This window comes from Azolla caroliniana, unplaced genomic scaffold, assembly GCF_043228905.1.
Source record: "Azolla caroliniana isolate FFs.n. ecotype wild unplaced genomic scaffold, voAzoCaro1.0.p SCAF_3, whole genome shotgun sequence".
NCBI classification, from domain to species: Eukaryota; Viridiplantae; Streptophyta; class Polypodiopsida; order Salviniales; family Salviniaceae; genus Azolla; species Azolla caroliniana.
In genome coordinates this window covers 21496120-21517032 of record NW_028230438.1, presented here as the reverse complement: position 1 = coordinate 21517032, position 20913 = coordinate 21496120, and the positions used below count along the sequence as shown (strand labels likewise).

Genomic DNA, 20913 nt, shown 5'->3' with positions numbered 1-20913 from the left:
AGAGAATTAGGTACATAGAAGATCCTAGGTAGGTAGATTTAGTGGGTAGGAAGTTAATGGGAAACGGCTCCTTCCTTGCCTATAAAAGGAGGGAGATGAGAAGGGGGGAGGGGACCATCGCGGAGAGTCGAGGACGAAGTGCTGTCGGTTTGTGGGCGAAGGCTTCTCTCTCTCTCTGGCTCGCAAACTCCGTAGCTTCTTGCTGTGCAGGTTTCGGGAGGCTCGCGCTGCTCTGAGGAATGCCCGAGTGCTTCCGGCAGCACCCCCAACCTACTCTTTCCTTTCTGTGCATTTACGAACAGGCATCAGCATCTGTTCGCCGGCCTGTTCGGTTGTAACCGACCTCGTGCTTCTTGTTGTTGTTTGTTAATATATATATATTTACATACATTCGTGTCCCTCGGTGTCTGTGTCCCACTCGCGTCTTTGTATCGAAGGACCGTGTCCCTGTGAATCTACGCTCACACGTAGTGGGTCCCCTCCCTTCTCCTTTCTCTCTTGCTCTTCGGTACAAGACCCCCGAGGTCCCGCCCCATTCCACGCATCCGCGAGGAATACCTTGACATCTTGGTGAACCCGACGTGAAGGAGGCGGCAGAAGAGCAGAAGATGAAGGGGTCGGATCTTGCGGAGGCCATGGCTTCGACCGTGGATCGGATATTGAGTGCACGCGAGGGCACCGGCGCCCTCGACAGAGCCATTGAGGCGGTCGTCGGTACAATCGGCCGGTTCAGCGGAAAGGATGCCACGAAGTATTTGGCGTCCTACGGGGCAGAAATGCTGATGTAGGACATTCCGGAAGAGAGGCGTCTTGCCGGGTTCCCTCGAGTGGCGATGCCGAGCATCCATGCAGAGGTGCTCGAGGTGCGGGCGGAGAGCCGTACCTGGGAGGAGTTTGAAGGTCGACTCCTAGAAAAATACGGGTTGGACGACACGCGCCAGCTTTCGAAACGGGACTTCATGGAGTGGGTGGAGTCCCCCGGCAAGGGAAGAAATGCGTCGGCACTCCTCCGGGAGTTTGAAGAACGCTTTGCGCGCCTTTCGGCGCTTGACCGAACCATTCTGGATACGAGCCGGGTCCTACTGCTCGTGAAGTCGGTGAATGAGCGGGACCGGGATCAGGTCAGCTCCTTGCTGGAAACCGAAGACGGGCTGACGACCGACTGGGCTGCGGTTAAGAGAGTTTGTGGCCGTTTCGACAAACGACGAGAATGGGCTGATGACGGGGCGGCCGATGTAGGCTCTGTCACAGCAAGGAGGCTTGAACCGGCACCGCAAGGGCGAAGGGAAGAGGCCCGGGAATGGCTCGAAACCGGTTCAGCTTCAACCGGCATGGTCAATGGCTCGTCTGGAGGAGCGGCGCTGGAGGAGTTGACGCGGGCGATAAAGGATCTCCAGATTGCCCAGACTTGAAGGGAAGGCGACGAACCGGCTTGTGACTGACGGCCGGCAGCAGGGAACAGGTGCATGTGGTGCGACGAGGTCGGCCACATTCGGAAGGACTGCGGCGATTTCGCAGAGGCGTTGAGGAACCGGGTGGTGTACCTGTGGGAAGGCCGAGTGCACGCCGGTGACACCAAGAGGGCCCTAAACCAAAACGACGGGCGAGGAGGTATGAAGAGTCTGATGGAAGAGGCAGCGGCCCGACACGTGGAGGCCATCCACTACTCGGCGTCGGCCGGCATTCGGGTCGGGGGCAGCGAGGCCCGAAAGGAGAGCAAAGACGGATTCTGGTCGGCAATGCTGGAAGGCCTCGCCAGCGCACGGTTGAGGAAAGATGAAGCAGACCGCGCTGAGAGACGGGTCCGGGAAGTACCGGGTGGAGCGACCCGGTCGAGGAGAAAACGGGCTTCGTAGAAGTCGCCTGCCGGAACTACGAGGCTCTGGTAGAAGACAAACGAGTGGGGAAAGCCGGAGCGGCCGGGCCCTCGCAACGGTACGAGACCCGATTCGGGCAACGACGGAACGATGCCGGTGGGTCCAGCTCGCAAGATAACCCCAGGAAGGGCGGATATCGACTAGGGGACGGAAATAGAAAGAACCACAGACCTACGAAAGGTCCTAGAAGAACGGATCCTCGACAACAAAGTGGAGTTGTCGTTGCGGGAGGTGCTAGGGATCGCCAAGAAAGAGTTCCACGACTCCATTGTAGACTTAGTGAAACGGAAGAGGCTGTCGACGGAGACAGAACCGGAAAGACCGGTGGAGGTGCGGACGACACACATCGACGATTTGTCGCTGGAAGACGAGTGGGCGGAGAGCCACTATTCGAGGCCACACTGGGCCCGAGCGACCACGGAGACCCCGGTAAAGATCAAAGATGTTCAGGAACCGGTGATGGCACTGGTGGACCACGGTTCGGAAATAAACCTGATGTCCATGGACTTCTATAAGAAGGGAAAATGGCCGATCAACACCAAGCACGGGTGGAAGATACGGGCGGCGACGCGCGCCACCAAGGAACTGCACGGGGCCTGCCCAAATGTGTGAGTCAAGATCGACGACGTCGAGATTGACCAACACTTCTTCGTGCAGGAGACGTCCTCGCATCCGGTCATATTAGGGGAACCATACATCACGGCGGCGAGAATGGAGACCAAAGTACTAGACAACGGTTTGGCCTATGCGAGGGTCAAAAGCCAGGACGGGCGCCATTCAGTCCAATTTCTCACGGTGCGGCCGAACCACGAGCGAAACCGCGAGTCCCTCGGTGGCGAGAACCGGGAGGATTTTTAGAGAGGGCTGCCAAGGCGTGGGGCCGAGACTGTCCGGACACTCGAGAAAGACCCCACAGCTGTACGATAGAACCGAAACCGAAGAATCCTTGTACGATAGGTAGAAAATTTTGCTTCTCCAACGACGGAGGGTGTATGATAGTTGGCATCGTTGGCCGAGAGAAGGCAAGGGTGGAAGAGCGACTTCGAGCGTGCGGAGTTCTCGGCCCGGACGAGGAAATCAGCGGAGCCGTGGAGGCGGTCTCCTTCGACGACACCTTGGGGATGCTGAGGAAGGTAGCTGGAGAAGACCTTAACGAAGACCGGACGATACTAGTATGTTCCGAAGAGATGTACGAAGTCATCACGAACTTCAGTCAGGGGCTCGGGTCGGATCGGACGGCCCGAGTTAGCACGAAGTACAAGACTGTGGACCGGAAGGTAAGGCCAGTCGCGGCACCCTTACCGGAGGGCAGCAAGTCCCGAATCAGAGGGGTTGCGTCGGACCCTAGTTTGCGAGATCCGGTCTGCATAGGACACACCTTCACCGACGGGACGCTCCGGGAGCTCAAAATCGGTGGGGGCGGGTTCCTACTGCCGGCGGAGGAAGACCGGTTTCGGAGAATGCTCAGAAGGCACGGGAAAGCCTTCGCATTCTCGCCGGAAGAGATCGGGTGCGTAGACCCGACAATCGTGGAGCCGATGGTGATATTCACGGTACCGCATGTGCCTGGAATCTCAAGCCGATTCCGGTGCTGAGAGCTCACATCCCGAAGTTGATGGAGCTATTGAGGCAGAAAGTTGATATGGGCATTCTCAAACCGTCGAGTGCCCCATACTCGAACCGATGGTTTACCGTACCAAAGAAAAATGGAACATTGCGCTTCATTCAAGACCTGCAGCCGGTCAACAGAGTGACCATTCGGAACGCAGGAATCGGACCGACCATAGACGAGTTCGCGGAGGCCTTCGCCGGAAGGTCGATTTACTCGGTCGGTGATCTGTACTCGGGGTACGACCAGTTCCAGCTAGCCGTGGAGATCAGAGACATTACGACGATGCGAACTCCCCTCGGCCTAGTGCGAATGTGTACCCTGCCACAAGGAGGGACTAACTCGGTGGCCCACATGGTGAATGCAATGAACAAGGTACTGAGGGATTGCATCCCGGACATCACCATGCCGTTTCTAGACGACATCCCGATCAAGGGGTGCCCGGTGGAAGAGAAGGACGAGACACTCGGGCCGGACGGATGCCGGCGATTCGTGGCAGCACACATCGACGACTGCGAGAAGGTGCTACAAAGGCTAGAGGATGCGAGGCTCACCTTCTCCGGGGAGAAATCGGCCTTCGGGCAGTCAGAAATCCTGGTGGTCGGACACCTATGTGGACCATATGGCCGGAAGCCGTCTCCGGCAAAGGTAGAAGCCATCTCCACGATGAAGACCGACTGTAGCTCGGTTACGGAAGTTCGGAGGTTCCTAGGGGCGTGCGCGTTCTACCACATATGAATCCCGCATTACGCCCACGTTGCGGAGCCGCTATACGGGTTGCTGAAGAAGGGGCAAAAATTCGAGTGGCGAGACGAGCACACAGAGTCGGTCCGGAAGCTGAAGGAAGCTCTTGCGGTAGCACCGGCGCTCCGGAAGGCTGTCTACGAGAAAGGTACCCCGGTATACATAACGGTGGATACGAGCCCGACCGGGATCGGATGGGTCGTCAACCAAGAAGACAAGGACGGCATTCGGTTCCCGATCCGATTCAGCGCGAAGGTCCTCAGTGAGCGACAACGAGGGTACGCCCAGGTTAAGCGCGAACTCTGGGGTATCGTTTCGGCAGTAAAGGCCGACAAAGACTACCTGATCGGGACAGAAGTGGTTATCGAGACGGATTGCCTGCCAATTCTCGGCATGGTTTCCGGATGCGCGACACCGGACCTGGCGATGCTCAGGTGGATAGCGTACATCAAGTCCCTGGACCCGGAAATACAACACATTTCCGGAAAGGACAACGCCATGGCCGACATGCTTTCGAGGGCGAGGTTTGATGACGAGGGCGGCATGGTTTCGGAGGACGAAGAATTCGGCGTGGACTTCTTCGAGGTAGCGTACGTGACGACCAATGGGACGAGCACTCCGGCGCTTAACGGCTTCGACGAGAGCAAGTACGACGGCGAGTGGCTATAGATCGGAGGGTTCTTAAAGACCATGACGCCGGATGCGTCATGGACGAGGGACGAGTCCAACCGGATCCAGAAGAAAGCATACCGATTCTTTCTCCGGGACGGATACTTATGGAAGCACCCGAAGAAGAGGAACGGCGTCCCGCTCCGGGTGGTGGCGATGAAGGAAGAACAGGAGGAGCTGCTGACGGCCTACCACGACAGCCCTTGGGCTGGACACCGTGGAACGTGGGCCACGTTCGAGAAGATAAAGGGGAAGTACTGGTGACCGGGACTGTACCGGGACGTGCATCGATTCGTGACAACTTGCGAGAGCTGCCAGATGCACTCCGTAGTCCGACATCAGGACGAGCTTCACCCTACGTACCCTCCGACCATCCACTTCAAATGGATGGTAGATCTGGTGACGATGCCGATGGGAGTAGGACAGATGCGGTATCTAGTCCTGGCTCGGGAAGATCTGACGAACCAGGTGGAAGGCCGAGCCCTTCAGAACAAAACAACCGCGGCCGTATGTCGGTTCCTGATCGAGGACGTGATATGCCGGTACGGGTGCGTCGGGAAGATCGTGGCTGATCGCGGGGAGTTGGACGCCAAAGAGGCCGAGGAGTTGTTCGACCGGCTAGGAATCAAGCTCTCGCTTACCACTGCGTACAATCCGGAGGCGAATGGGAAGGTGGAGCGCGGGCACGGACCGATCGTCAAGGCGTTAGTTTGGGCATGCGGAGGACAAGTCGGGAACTGGCCGCGGCTGCTGCCTTACGTGTTGTGGGCTAACCGAACTACGCACAGTTCGGTAACCGGATTCATGCCGGCAGAGCTCATGTTTGGGCAGAAGCCGATCATGCCGATGGAAAGTACGATCTCCTCATGGGCAACCGTGGACTGGAAAAACGAGATGAGCCGGGAGGAACTGTTGACGGCGCGCATATGACAGCTCGAGCGAAGGCCAGAGGATGTGGAGCAGGCTGCGGGAAAGCTTCGGGTGGCAAGGACGAGGAACAAAGCCCGGTTCGACTGAACGTACCGGCTTCGACCGAAGAAGATCGAGGAAGGCGACTGGGTGCTAGTCTACGACAGCAGCCTCAACAATCAGCACCGAGCGACACGAAAGTTCGCAAGAAGGTGGTTCGGGCCTTACGTGGTACAAAGCGGCAACGACAACGGGACGTACCATCTGGCGGAACTCGACGGCATGAGAATGACGATACCGGTAGCTGGGAAGCGGATCAAAGCGTTCAAGAAGCGTCACGACGACGAGCCGGATCCGGTAAACCTGAACCGCGACGACGAACGATCCGAAACCAAGGAAGAACCGACGGGCGGGGGAATGAAGGCTGGACTGGTTTTCTCCGTCCCAACTCAATTTGGCGCATGCCGGTGGATGCGCGGTTAGGTGGGGGCGGATGTTGTGAAGAAAACTGTCCACAAGCGGAATCGGTGCACCGGAGCGTAGGAACCGGCTCTTCATGCACGTACGCCTTATGTTGTACATAAGAGAGAATTAGGTATATAGAAGATCCTAGGTAGGTAGATTCAGTGGGTAGGAAGTTAATGGGAAACGGCTCCTTCCTTGCCTATAAAAGGAGGGAGACGAGAAGGGGGGAGGGGACCATCGCGGAGAGTCGAGGACGAAGTGTTGTCGGTTTGTGGGCGAAGGCTTCTCTCTCTCTCTGGCTCGCAAACTCCGTAGCTTCTTGCTGTGCAGGTTTCGGGAGGCTCGCGCTGCTCTGAGGAATGCCCGAGTGCTTCCGGCAGCACCCCCAACCTACTCTTTCCTTTCTGTGCGTTTACGAACAGGCATCGACATCTGTTCGCCGGCCTGTTCGGTTGTAACCGACCTCGTGCTTCTTGTTGTTGTTTGTTAATATATATATATTTACATACATTCGTGTCCCTCGGTGTCTGTGTCCCACTCGCGTCTTTGTATCGAAGGACCGTGTCCCTGTGAATCTACGCTCACACGTAGTGGGTCCCCTCCCTTCTCCTTTCTCTCTTGCTCTTCGGTACAAGACCCCCGAGGTCCCGCCCCATTCCACGCATCCGCGAGGAATACCTCGACAACGGATATCTGCAACAACGTTCTTGATGACGTATGCCCCCATTAAGGATTAAACGCAACATTCAACCAAATCTCTTACTTGTTGCTTATCAAGGCAAAGCGTCAAGGGATACAAGAACACACTTTTGAACATATGCCCCCTAACCTTCTACTGAAGATCCTACATGTTGCTTTCTAAAAAACTCAAAGTGTCAACAGATGCAAGAACACACTTGTTGACATATGGCCCCACTGAGGATTGAACTAAAGACCTTTAGTTTACAAGACTCATGCTCTAACGCTCTACCACTAAGCTATAGAGGCAATGCGTTTTCATAGATGTCTTTAATTATTCATGAATTTATTTAAGATCCCACTTGTTGTTGAGATTTTTTGACATTCAAACTCTATAATATATCATTGTTTGCAAGGCTTCTTAGTACGTTCTTGATGACATATGCCCCCATGAAGGATTGAACGCAACATGCAACCAAAGATCTTACTTGTTGCTTATCAAGTCAAAGTGTCAAGGGATACAAAAACACGTGATTTTTGACATATTCCCCCAGTGACTAAGGGTAGAACTTAACCTTCAACTAATGTTGTGTTTTAAAACACTCAAAATTTCAACAGATACAAGGACACATTTGTCCTTGTCATATGCCCCCACTGAGGATTGAACTCAAGACCTTCAATTTACACTTGACTGACGCTCTACCATTGAGCTATAGAGGCGATGCATTTTTATAGATGTCTTTATCTATCCGTGAATTTATTTAAGATGCCACTTGTTGTTGATATCTATAACATATTATTGTTTGCACAATTACCTGATGACATAGGCCCCCATGAAGGATTGAACTTAACATTTAACCAAAGATCTTACTTGTTGCTTATCATCAATGCGTCAAGGGATAGAACATATGCCCCCACTAAACCTATCTTACCTATTTCTTTTTAAGACTCAAATATCTACAGATACAAAACACACTTGTTGACATATGCCCCCACTGAGGATTGAACTCAAGACCTTCAGTTTACAAGACTGACGCTCTACCACTAAGCTATAGAGGCAATGTGTTTTAATACATGTCTTTATTGATCCATGAATTAATTTCCGATCCCACTTGTTGTTAAGATTTTTTGACATTCAAACTCTATAATATATCATTGTTTGCAAGGCTTCTTAGTACGTTCTTGATGACATATGCCCCCATGAAGGATTGAACACAACATTCAACCAAAGATCTACTTGTTGCTTATCAAGTCAAAGCGTCAAGGGATACAAGAACACGTGATTTTTGACATATTCCCCCAATGACTAAGGGTAGAACTTAACCTTCAACTAATGTTGCATTTTAAAACACTCAAAATGTCAACATATACAAGGACAAACTTGTTTGACATATGCTCCCACTGAGGATTGAACTCAAACCATTGAGTTATAGAGGCAATGCGTTTGTGTAGATGACTTTATCTATTTGTGAATTTATTTAAGATCCCACTTATTGTTGATATTTTCTGACATCCAAACTCTATAATATATTATTGTTTGCACACTTACGTTCTTGATGATATATGCCCCCATGAAGGATTGAAGTTAACATTCAACCAAAGATCTTACTTGTTGCTTATCAGTCAATGCGTCAAGGGATAGAACACACCTTTGAACATATGCCCCCACAATGTGTAGAACTTAACATTCAACTAAAGATCTTACCTGTTTCTTTTTAAGACACTCAAGTAGCAATGGGAGCGTTAAACCATGGCTTAACGGTTCAATTCGGTTTGAGCCAAAACCGTGCCCATTGCTACTTAGTGGGGGCATATGTGGAAAAATGTGTTCTTGTATGCCTTTACGCTTTTACTTGATAAGCAACAAGTAAGATCTTTGGTTGAATGATAAGTTCAATCCTTCATGGGGGCATATGTCATTAAGAACGTAAGCAACCTTGCAAAGGTCAATGATATATTATAGAGTTTGGATGTAAGAAAATCTCAACAACAAGTGGGATCTTAAATAGATTCACGGATAAATAAAGACATCTATGAAAACACATCGCCTCTATAGCTCAATCGTAGAGCGTCAGTCTTGTAAACTGAAGGTCTTGAGTTCAATCCTCAGTGGGGGCATATGTCAACAAGTGTGTTTGTGTATCTCTTGACAAGATTTGAGTGTCTTAAAAAGAAACAAGAGACTAATATCTTTAGTTGAAAGTTATGTTCTACAATTTGTGGGGACATATGTTCAAAAGTGTGTTCTATCGCTTGATGCATTGACTGATAAGCAACAAGTAAGATCTTTGGTTGGATGTTAAGTTCAATCCTTCATGGGGGCATATGTCATAAAAAATGTAAGTGTGCAAACAATAATAGATTATAGATTTTGGATGTCAGAAAATATCAACAACAAGTGGGATCTTAAATAAATTCACAGATAGATAAATACATCTACGAAAAATATGAACAACAAGTGGGATCTTAAATAAATTCACCGATAGATAAAGACATTTATGAAAGCGCATCGCCTCTATAGCTCAGTGGTAGAGTGTCAGTCTTGTAAACTGAAGGTCTTGAGTTCAATCCTTAGTGGGGGCATATGTCAACAAGTGTGTCCTTGTATTTGTTGACATTTTGTGTGTTTTAAAAAGCAGCATTAGTAGAAGGATTGAACTCAAGACCTTCAATTTACAAGATTGACGCTCTACCACTGAGTTATAAAGGTGATGTGTTTTCATCTCGATTGTTGGGATTGGTACGTATGTTCGGGTGCAAAGAATCGACAATGACAGTGCACAGAGCCTAGTTGTATTTATACTAATAAAACTTTCAGGTCTATTTATAAATATAGTCCCAATGGGCACATTTAGGCTATTTACAAATATAGCCTTCTAAATAAGCTATTAAATCGATTATTCGATTTGTCGATTTTTCGTTCATTCGATTTTCGGCCTCGATTGAAATTCTTGACGACTCTCAATCCGATTCGGCACGTAATCTTCCTATCTTGAGGGACCTGTTTCCAAACAAACTCCTCCTTCACTCCGGCATGGGGTGCTTCATCAATCCGACTCTCTATTGGCTCGCTGTATCTTTTCAACTGACAACACCTTCGATAGCATGTCCAACCCGTTCTCCGTTGTGTGCACCATCATTAGAGCAAACTCCTTTTCTTCTACCTTCTCCTTGAGCCAATGGTATCTCCATTGGATGTGCTTTGTCCTTGAGTGGTAGGCGACATTCTTCACAAGGTGCATGACACTGTGGTTATCACAATAGAATCAAAATTCCTCATGCCGAATCCCCAACAGTACTGTCCGATGAACTGCTTCGTTAGCATGTTCGACCCGTTCTCTGTTGTGTGCACCATCACTAGAGAAAACTCCTTTTCTTCTACCCTCTCCCTGAGCCAATGGTATCTCCATTGGATGTGCTTTGTCCTCGAGTGGTCGGCGGCATTCTTCACAAGGTGCATGGCACTCTGGTTATTGTAGTAGAGTCGCAATTCCTCTTGCCGAATCCCCAACTCTCTAATGAACTCCTTCATCCATATTATTTCCTTGTTGGCTTCTGTTGTGGCTATGTACTCGGCTTCCCTTGTTAACAACGCTACGGTGTCGCGTTGCTACGCGCGTGCGTGGAGAAGGGCGGGACCACGGGGGTCTTGGACTAAGGAGTAGAGGAGAAGGAATCGGACACGGAATGGAAGCTTTGCTCAAGAAGAAGAAGAATGAACAAGAGATTAGGTCGAACAAGAGGAAGATGGAAACAAGATGATCAACGAGATGTATTAAAACGAAATGAACGATTACAAAATGGTGGCCGCATAGGCCGCACCAAACGACTACTCATAACCCTAACCGACGAAGATGAAGATAAAGATCAAGAAACCCTAACCCTAACGCTCGACCTATGTGGTATACCTCGCACACTCAAAATAGGCAACCCTCACAATGGTGCCTTCCCTCTCCTTTTATAGCACAAGGAGGGAAGACCGTTTACAAAAACGAGACTAAAATATCCCCTTTCATTCAAAGGGGATATTTGCCTTGATTTGGGGAGGGTGAGATTGATGGCCCCTTAACTCCCACCTCCTCACAAACAACTAGGTACCTATGTACCGCATAGTATCTCTCTCTCTCTCTCTCTCTCTCTCTCTCTCTCTCTCTCTCGCGTGGATGTGCGCAAAAGACCACATCGCCTTTATACCTTAGGGATCTTATGGGGCATTTCTATCACCATACCCTTTTCCCCTATTATTATTACAAATACATTATGTACGTGTGCAACGTTGCACATTGCTCTTTGGCTCTCGTTGCTCAGGTTTCTGCTCGTGGACGAAAATCTTCACGACATCCGCCCCCACCTAACCGCACATCCATCGGTATGTGCCAAAACATAGGGGAGAGAACACGAGATTTTCGGCCACGACGACCGGCCGAGTCCTTAGCGCCCTCGTGGGCCCGCCCGGTTTTGTCCTCCACTTCGAGCAAGACCACCCCGTCCACATGAACCGCCGCCGCCTTCCGGTTCACCATCCTCGCCGAATGGTCTCGAACTGTCGGCGCCATCCGATCCGCCACACTCGACGATGTTCGCCGAGTCGTTGCCTCCACCCGATCCACCACGTCCACCGTGGGTCCTTGAACCACCGACTACATCCGAGCCGCCGTATCCGATGCCCGTGCTTTCCTCCCCGTTCGGTCCTCCCGAACGCTGTCACCGACCCGGTTGCTCTTCCTTTGTCCGCCTCGTATATCCTTCGAATGCGCTCCCGGTCGCATGCCGGATTCCGCCCTTTGCGTGCCGCACACCTCGGCGTGCCGATTCTCTCCGCTCCGCGCTTGCCTTCCGTAGGCTTTCCCCGTTGTTCGCCGTGCTCTCTCGCGGTAGAGCATACTGTCATCCCGACCTTCGTGTCGGTGTCCCTCGAGGCTCTCGTTACCGCTTCGCCTCGACTTGCGCCCTCTTGGCCCGCTTGGCCTTGCATGCCCTCCGGGAAGCCGCGCTTCCTCTTCCCGGCGCGTAGCCCGTTGCTCTCCGCACACCTTCTTCAGTTCTCAAGACACGACTCTCCGCTCATGCCGATCGCGCTCGGCCCATGTCGTCGGTCTTGGTGTTTCGCCGCGTCGTCCTTCGTCCCGCGCTTGCGTCTCGAAGGCTTGACCCGACCGTCATCATCGGTCAATCGTTGTCGCCCATCCGTCGTATGCATGCTTGTGTCTTGGCCCTTCACCGACTGTAGTGCATGCTTCACTTCACGCTCATCCGTCGTAGACGCGACCTTCGCGTTGGTCTCTTCGTCCTTCTCACACCAGGCATCCGCTCCGGTACCCGATTCCGCATTATCTTCCAACTCCTCGACGCCACCCGCCATCTCTTCGGTCTTCCGTTGATCCGCAACCGCCGAAGTCTCAATCATAGGTGTGGAGGGCTCCTCTTGCTCTCGACCTCTCACCGACCCGTACTCGTCGTGCCCGGTTAGCCTCCTTCTCGCTCTCACCGGCTCCCACCGTAACCGTACCCGACCGGCTACGAATCGATCAAACAATCCCGGTCTTGCCGGCTTCCTTTGGTTCGGACCCGGTTGACCGGCCCCCGCCACACTCTTCTTCCGCTCCGCCTCCCGGTCGGGTCGGATTACCGACCGGCTCATCTTTTGGTCGGGTCGGTTCCTGACTCGCTCCTCGATGCCGCTCCAGACCTCTCCTTCGGTCTTTTCGCACGTGCCCACTCCGGGCCTCTCATCCTCACGGCCACCGCCCATCTCTCCGGTCTTATGTCCGCGCTCGGGCGCAACCGCCGAAGTCTCCGGCCCCGGTGTCGAGGGATCTCGCCTCCGTCCGCTAGAAACCTCCTCTTCGTCATTTCGGTTGCCCGCCTTGCCGCCGCCACCGTCCGTCTCTCTAGGTCTCACACTGGCTCTCGGGCCGGTTGTCGGAGTCTCTAGGACCGGTGTGTGGAAGGTCGCGGCACCGTCTCTCGTCTCCTCTTCTTCCTCGATTTCGCAAGCCTCGAGTATGCTCGCGAAATCCTCGTAGAACGTTTCGGGCAACCGCGTCCCGAAACTTTCGCCCACTCTCGAAGTGGCATCCATTGCTCCGTAGATATCGGCCTCATTCATGGCCGTCCTCTTTCCACAAGTCGAGAGGGTCGCTCGCTCCGCACCCTCTCCCACATCGTCGCCGTGGTCGCCCGCCTTGCCGCCGCCACCGTTCGTCACCCTAGGTCTCACGCGGGCACTCGGGCCGGCCGTCGGGGTCTCTTGAACCGGTGCGTGTAAGGTAGCAACGCCGCCGCTTGTCGATGCTATGCCCGTAGCCACCTCCATTCGGACATCGTCATCCGTGGCTACCCCGCCTCCGTATATGCAAGCATCAATTATGCTTGCCGCCTCCTCTTCCACGGTCTCCTTACCATTGTCTCGGTTGCCCGCCTTGCCACCGCCACCGCCCGTCGTTCTAGGTCTCACGCCGGCAATCGGGCTGACCGCTGGTGCCTCTAGGGCCGGTGTGTGTAAGGTCGCAGCACCGCCGCTTGTCTCCTCCTCACTCGATGTTTCGGGCCGCCATGTCCCGAATCCGTAGTTACCGGCCTCCATGGCCGTCCATTCGCCCCAAGACGAGAGAGTCGCTTTTTCCGCACCCTCTCCCATGTCACCATCGTGGTCGCCCGCCTTGCCGCCGCCACCGCCCGTCACTCTAGGTCTCACACTGGCTCTCGGGCCGGTTGCCGGAGTCTCTAGGCCCGGTGTGCGTAAGGTCCCGGCACCACCGCCCGTCTTCTCCCCGCTCGATGTTTCGGGCTTCCATGCCCGAACTCCCTCATGTCCGCTCGAAACCGGCGATCGCCGCCTCACCGTCCCCGACCTCGTCCTCGGTCGATCTTTCTCCGCATGTCGAGAGGGTGGCTTGTCCCGCACCCTCTCCCGTGGTACCGATGTACCATTCTCTTTCGGCCTCCTAATCCTCCGATCCGCTCGGCCCCGGCTCCGCAATAAGCCCTTCTTCGGCTTCGATTTGTGCCTCTATGATCTCGTACGCTTCCCGCACCAAGGCTTCGATGTCGAGCTCCTCCAAACCGATTTGCGTTGAGCTCTCTTCCGGCGGTAGTGCGTAGTCGGTCGCCGCTCCCTCTTCTCCGCCGCTCGTGGGCCGCGTTGTGGCCGATCGCCTCTCATCGCATTGTATGCACGCCCATTCCACCTCGTTCCAATCTTCGGTGAGGCCGTACGCCCCTTCATTGTCTTCGAGGTAGGGAAAAATGGCCATTCTCCCCCTTTTGTTGACTGACTTCAAGAATAGTGGGACCTTGTCCGCTCCCACCGATTCTTGATCCCGGACCGAAAGTTGGGAAAACCGGAGATCGAACTCCCGGAATGCCTTCATTGCGCTTCGAGGAGCCTTTGCCGACGACACCCATAGATCGAACTCGCGTCGATCGTACTTGTACGCCTCTTCCCGTCTTTCTCTCCTTCTTGCGAAATCCCTTGCCATTCTCGTAATTACTTCCGCGATGTCTCCGTCTTCCATCTCCTTCCTCCCTTGCCGCCTCTTCACGTCGGGTTCACCAAATATGTCGCGTTGCTACGCGCGTGCGTGGAGAAGGGCGGGACCACGGGGGTCTTGGACTAAGGAGTAGAGGAGAAGGAATCGGACACGGAATGGAAGCTTTGCTCAAGAAGAAGAAGAATGAACAAGAGATTAGGTCGAACAAGAGGAAGATGGAAACAAGATGATCAACGAGATGTATTAAAACGAAATGAACGATTACAAAATGGTGGCCGCATAGGCCGCACCAAACGACTACTCATAACCCTAACCGACGAAGATGAAGATAAAGATCAAGAAACCCTAACCCTAACGCTCGACCTATGTGGTATACCTCGCACACTCAAAATAGGCAACCCTCACAATGGTGCCTTCCCTCTCCTTTTATAGCACAAGGAGGGAAGACCGTTTACAAAAACGAGACTAAAATATCCCCTTTCATTCAAAGGGGATATTTGCCTTGATTTGGGGAGGGTGAGATTGATGGCCCCTTAACTCCCACCTCCTCACAAACAACTAGGTACCTATGTACCGCATAGTATCTCTCTCTCTCTCTCTCTCTCTCTCTCTCGCGTGGATGTGCGCAAAAGACCACATCGCCTTTATACCTTAGGGATCTTATGGGGCATTTCTAGCACCATACCCTTTTCCCCTATTATTATTACAAATACATTATGTACGTGTGCAACGTTGCACATTGCTCTTTGGCTCTCGTTGCTCGGGTTTCCGCTCGTGGACGAAAATCTTCACGACAACGGTCTTCTGTAGCCTCGACTGCCACGCAACAGCTCCCCCTACATAGGTCATCACATATGTGGACGTAGATCGGCTAGTATCCGCATCAGTCGACATGTCTGAATAAGTATAACCTTCTAGTGTGGGGTTACCTGAGCCGAATCGGAGACATACGCTCGAGGTGCCTCTCAGGTACCAAACTATACATTTGATTGTCGTCCAATGTTCCTGTTACGGGCATGACCATATAATGTCCACGTGTATAGAATACTATAGTAAATTCTCACCACAGGATATTATATGGTCATGCGTGGATGGATAAATCAATAAAAGATGCCACATGGGAACGCGAAAATTCTCTCAGATCTAACTTCCATTACTTTCTATTACAAGAGTGTTGTGTTTTAAAGAGGGGGAGTATGTTACGGGCATGACCATATAATATCCCGTGGTGAGAATTTACCGTAGTATTCTATACACGTGGATAGTTGTGAGGGTTAAACGAGAGTGTAAAGAAGGGGAGGATTACTTTTAATCCTTAGGATTGAGACAACCCATTAGGCCAAGTGTGAACTTGCCTGGGGGCCTTGGGTATCGATATAAATAAGAGGCCTAGCTACCCTCATTTCATCATCTTTTTGACTATGTTGTCGTGCCTTTCGGCTCCGGATCGTTGCGTGAGTCGGGTGGGAACCGCTGGGGTTTTGGACTAGGAGGAAAGAAAATTCTAAGGCAATTAAGAATATGAAATATATTGTAAGAAAGAAAGATATGAAAAACTCGTGAATCCCACGAGTATAGTGTATTCGTGAGTACTCAAATTAAGAGAGAAAAATAGTTAGCAAATTCGTGGATCCCACGATTATATTATATTAATCAACCCTTGTAAAATAATCAACAACCTCTATACATCTTTCTCTCTTCCTTATATAGTGTTGGAAGAGTGTAAGTTTATCACATGCAAGCATCATGCTTTTCCTATCTTTAGTTTTCATGCACACTGCATGTGCATGATTAGCTTTCTATCTCATCTTTTCTTTTAACTCGAGTGTTTATGCATGAATAACTTTTTGTACCATGCATGTCTAGAATATTTACATGGGATAAAGTTTAGTATAACTTAAAAATTCATAATACGCTAGTATAATGATAAGGCTTAACATTATTAACATGGAGGTGCAAGGTTTGAATCTTGCCCTATGCATGTAATATATAATTTTATACTTTCTTCTATTTACAAACATGTCTCTTCATCTGGTGAGAGACTCTCACCGGCCTTCTTCATCCGGCTCTTGCCGGTTTTGCTTCATCCGGTTCTCGCCGGTTTTCTTTATCCGGTTCTTATCGGATCCTCCTTATCGGTCCTCTTCGTCCGTTTCTCACCGACTCTCACCGGCCTTCTTCATCCGGCTCTTGCCAGGTCTCGTTACCGGTTTCGTTCCTCACCGGTTCTTCCTTCCGGTTCTCACTGGGTACTCCGGAGAAACCAAAAATGTAATTTTTCACGTAGTGTGCGAATTACACTATGACAACGTCAAGACTCTGTTTCTCGGTTGTTCAACTCTTGTAGCGAGCGCGCCAGCACCAAAACGACTCGACGCCACGGCAGTGGTATGGGACGCCGATTGAGGCTCGAGTCCGTCTCAATCCCTTTGCTTGGGGGTGATCGGGTGGATCGGCACCCTTGTTTCTCTCTTTCCTCTCTATCTAGATCTATTGCTTATCCTTATCCTTTCCAAGGTTGCTCATGAATCAGCTGACCATTCTGACAACATAGGAAATGTCCGGCCTTGTACACACCATCGCGTACATTAGGCTTCCGACTGCTGAGGCGTACAATATCTTGTTCATCGCAGCTTCCTCTATTTTTGTCTTCAGACATTCACTTTTACTGAATTTACAGTTTCTCGGCAGTGTCGAGCCGACTAGTTTCGCATTTTGCATGTTGAATCTCTGGAACACCATTGTCACGTATTTCTCTTGTGACAGCCATAATTGTAGTGATGGGATCGTAAATCTCTCAATCTGGAAGATATATAAAAAATTATACATCTCTGAAACAGAGAACAACAAATGGACAAATACACTGTGTACACAGTTTTTATGTGGAAACCCTAAACGGGGAAAACCACAGGAAATAGAGATCCACTACACAACAGAGAATACAAGAAAATGGTTACAACTCTTCTCTGAAACTCAAAGGATAACCACTTAGGGTTCTTGGCAAGTTCGCTGAACTCTACCACCGCTCTCTCTCACTCACTCTCGCTCTGCACAACGCTTCATTGTATTCTACACTCAGTTCTACACAACTAAAGTTTTGCCCTAACTGTATTTATACCTATACACCATATGGGTTATTTACAAATGTAGTCCCTACTACTATCACTTCTATTATAATTATAGTAAACACATTCGCGTTCACAAGTGGAAGGATCGCGCATAAATGGAAGGATAAGGAATATTTTGATTGATTTTAGTACTTTTTCAATGATTTTACAAAACACATTAATACCAGTACCATACATGTTCAAATATACTATGAAAAAGGTTTTAAATCCACTATTTTCGTGATTTAGAAAAAAGAAGAAGAAGAGGAATTTCAAAAAGTTACATTCTCAATTTATATTAGAAACTTTACAACCAATGTTATTTTATAAGAAACGATTTTTTAGAAATCATAAGAATTCAAAACACATGCTTTTATATTACTCGATTTGTTACAAGCGGAATGTAGTTACACTCAATAGCCAAAAATGCATTCTTTATCACTCCTTTACGGAGAATTACTACTATAACTAATATACAATGACGATTCCTCCTCGTCATCCTCGAATGTACCAATCAGTGCATTATCTTCGTCATAAACTAAATGGTTTGACTCTAGATTATATGTAGCAGATCTCGTTTGCCTTCACCTCGAGCCACCTTGTAGACCTGGTAATTTTTCTTTTATTATATCTATTGTTGACTTCCTTAATCGTTCGGCTTTTGTAAGCGTGAAGTCGTACACAATGATATCCACATCAGAGATATCAAGGGTCAAGATGTTATGAATGTTTCGCTTCCTCTTCCTACCTCCCCTTGTCGTTGGGCATTCAATCATCTCCAATGTATCCTTACCTGTAAAAGCATTTGCACTTCTAGTGTTGTACCAATGAACGTTTATAGACTTGATCGTGTTTTCTATTTCATGCATTAGCACTTCTAGAATTTTACCAACCCAAAATTGGTGGCCATGTGAGTTCTCATCAGCCGGCGTTGCAATCAACATCCCCGCCGCGAGCTCTTGCAAATTGCCTTGCCATCTAGCTTCGGCTGCTTTGGTCATCCTTGGTCCCACATAAATGTCTCTTTGTTGTGGATTGACCAAACTGTCATTAATCGCATTTGCTAGTTGCCCTGGAGTTTTATTTACATGATCATGTTGTAGCGACCATGTGAATGGCGTTTCCAAATTCCAATTATCACCAAATACACAATTGTCTATAATTCCTTTCTGATCACTAAAAAATACATCCCACCATGACGTGTCTTGTTGTGCAGCATATTTGTTAGCGCCTCAATATGCTTTCTTTTTTCTTCTAAGGCTTGGAGCCATAACAATTTTTGTTCCGATACCAAGTCACTATGCAACTGTCCTTTCTTCTCAATTGGCATTTGTTTAGCTCCATGGACAATTGTAGTCGGCATACAAAGTAATAATTGGCAACTACCTTCAAGTTCCCATGTTGTAGAAGATGAATATTGTTTAGCATACAAAAGCATAGAACCACTTATTTCATTTTTCTTTATCATAAAAATGTGATTGAAGCTTATATTGTTTAACTAGGCGAGCACTTTAGCATTCCCAACACCCCCATCTGATATATATCTCTTAAAGTCATATACCTCCTTCAAGTGTAACACTTTTGGGCGTGGTGTATATGCATCACAAATGACATCAAATAGTTTTGGTAATGTGAAAGCATCATGCCGGGACAACTGTCTGGAGAATGTGCTAAACATCTGATCTATATGATCATGTGTGTGGCCAACCAAAAGAAAATTGACTTTCACTTTTCTAAACAATCCTTGGTTGACCAACATACTTAGATAGCCAAACACAGTTCAATTTTTGTTCTCTCTAGCAGTATTGTCCAATTGAATGTATAGAACAGGGGGGAACGATTGGCCCCAAGACATCAAAACACGATGAATCACTGTAATTGTTAGGTTAGGGTCATTGTAATGAAGACGTGAGGTCAACTGACCTATTATAAGCCAAGCATTCCACCAAGTGCATTTGAACAAGGCACTCATCATTGACGTCTTTGGGGAGCCTCCGCATATGCGGCAAGCACGTCTTCTTCTAGTCCATGCCATCTATCATTAAGCACATGTATTTTTCGGGCCTCTTCAAACACTTCTCTCTATGATGCATCACCTTCTTTCGTTCTAACGATTGTGCCTCACAATGCTCCTATAATAACTTCTTACTCATATCCTTTTCCATTGATGTCTTTGCACCTTTAGCCAAACTTTTAAGATTTGCACAAATGGAGCAATACCCCATGCATACTTTACGTGGAATGATAACATTTGAAAACCGAGTTCTCCATAATCTTGTGAATTGGCTATATGTGACAAATTTATTAAATAGAGCCCACCATATCAGATCGATAGACATCATAAACTTCCCAACGTGTGTAATTATCAGAGAGGTGCATCCTAACGGTAGTGGGCATTACTTCAGAATTTAACTGAAAGTAACTTTTCATCCAACCAAGAGCATGTCTTCCAATTGCACCTTTCATACTTGGAACCTCTTTACAATTGAGCATCTGATCCTCGCTAAGTAGACGTTGTTGTACTCTATGTATCAACATGTTACTAACACATAACACAATTTTGAATGCAACTCTACATATCTGTTGCACATGGAAGATACAATACTCGAATGATACTTTGATCCCCATACATTTGTCAGACACTAGTTGCATATGTGACCCGAGGTAAGTGTCTTGCTCATCACTAGTCATCGAAAAATAGTATCGCCTTCATTCTCGCAACTTTGATTTTCCAATCATAGACATACAACCACAGGCACAACATATTTTGTTGACATCAAATCCAATCTGCTTATCTGATGTCACCAAGTTAAATCTGGCCAGATGAATTCTACGTGGGATTCTTCTAATATGCATAGGGCTTCCAGATTTCTCTTCCTGCATAGAAGTTGGTGTATCCTTGTTATAATCCAATTCTTTGTTGTGACCATCGCCCATTATATTTGATGTTTCATTGGCACTACCTTCATTCGTTGTATCTTTATTAATATCATATTCTTCAATAGAGAACTCTTCACATATGTTGTAGGTGAAGATGAGCTCAGACAATACTCTTCGATAGAAATGGGTGAGTTTATCGACAGACAATATTCTTCGATAGAAAATGGTGAGTTTGTCGATAGACAATACTCTTTGGTAGAAAATGAAGAGTCTGATGACAAACAATATTCTTCAATCGAGAACGGTGAGTCTTCACTCATGGCTTAAGATCCACACAAAGCTCTTTAAGTTGTCCTTGGGCTAATATAAAAAACTGATAAGCTCCTCCCCTCTCTAAACATAAACTCCTCTCTAAACAGAAGCTCCCTCAATATAATGTCTATATTATTTAATATTATATTAATACAATAAATAAAGATATT

General features: G+C 49.0%; 4 non-coding genes across 4 annotated transcripts; 2 read left to right on the top strand and 2 right to left on the bottom strand.

Annotated features, from left to right (window-relative positions):
• Nucleotides 1-7597: 7597 nt before the first annotated feature.
• Nucleotides 7598-7671, bottom strand: TRNAT-AGU (transfer RNA threonine (anticodon AGU)). Its single transcript has one exon. It is a non-coding gene; the product is annotated as a tRNA-Thr (tRNA).
• Nucleotides 7672-7938: 267 nt separating this feature from the next.
• On the bottom strand, nt 7939-8010 carry TRNAT-UGU (transfer RNA threonine (anticodon UGU)). Its single transcript has one exon. It is a non-coding gene; the product is annotated as a tRNA-Thr (tRNA).
• A 987-nt stretch (nt 8011-8997) lies between these two features.
• Nucleotides 8998-9069, top strand: TRNAT-UGU (transfer RNA threonine (anticodon UGU)). Its single transcript has one exon. It is a non-coding gene; the product is annotated as a tRNA-Thr (tRNA).
• Nucleotides 9070-9462: 393 nt separating this feature from the next.
• Nucleotides 9463-9534, top strand: TRNAT-UGU (transfer RNA threonine (anticodon UGU)). Its single transcript has one exon. It is a non-coding gene; the product is annotated as a tRNA-Thr (tRNA).
• The last annotated feature ends 11379 nt before the right edge of the window (nt 9535-20913 follow it).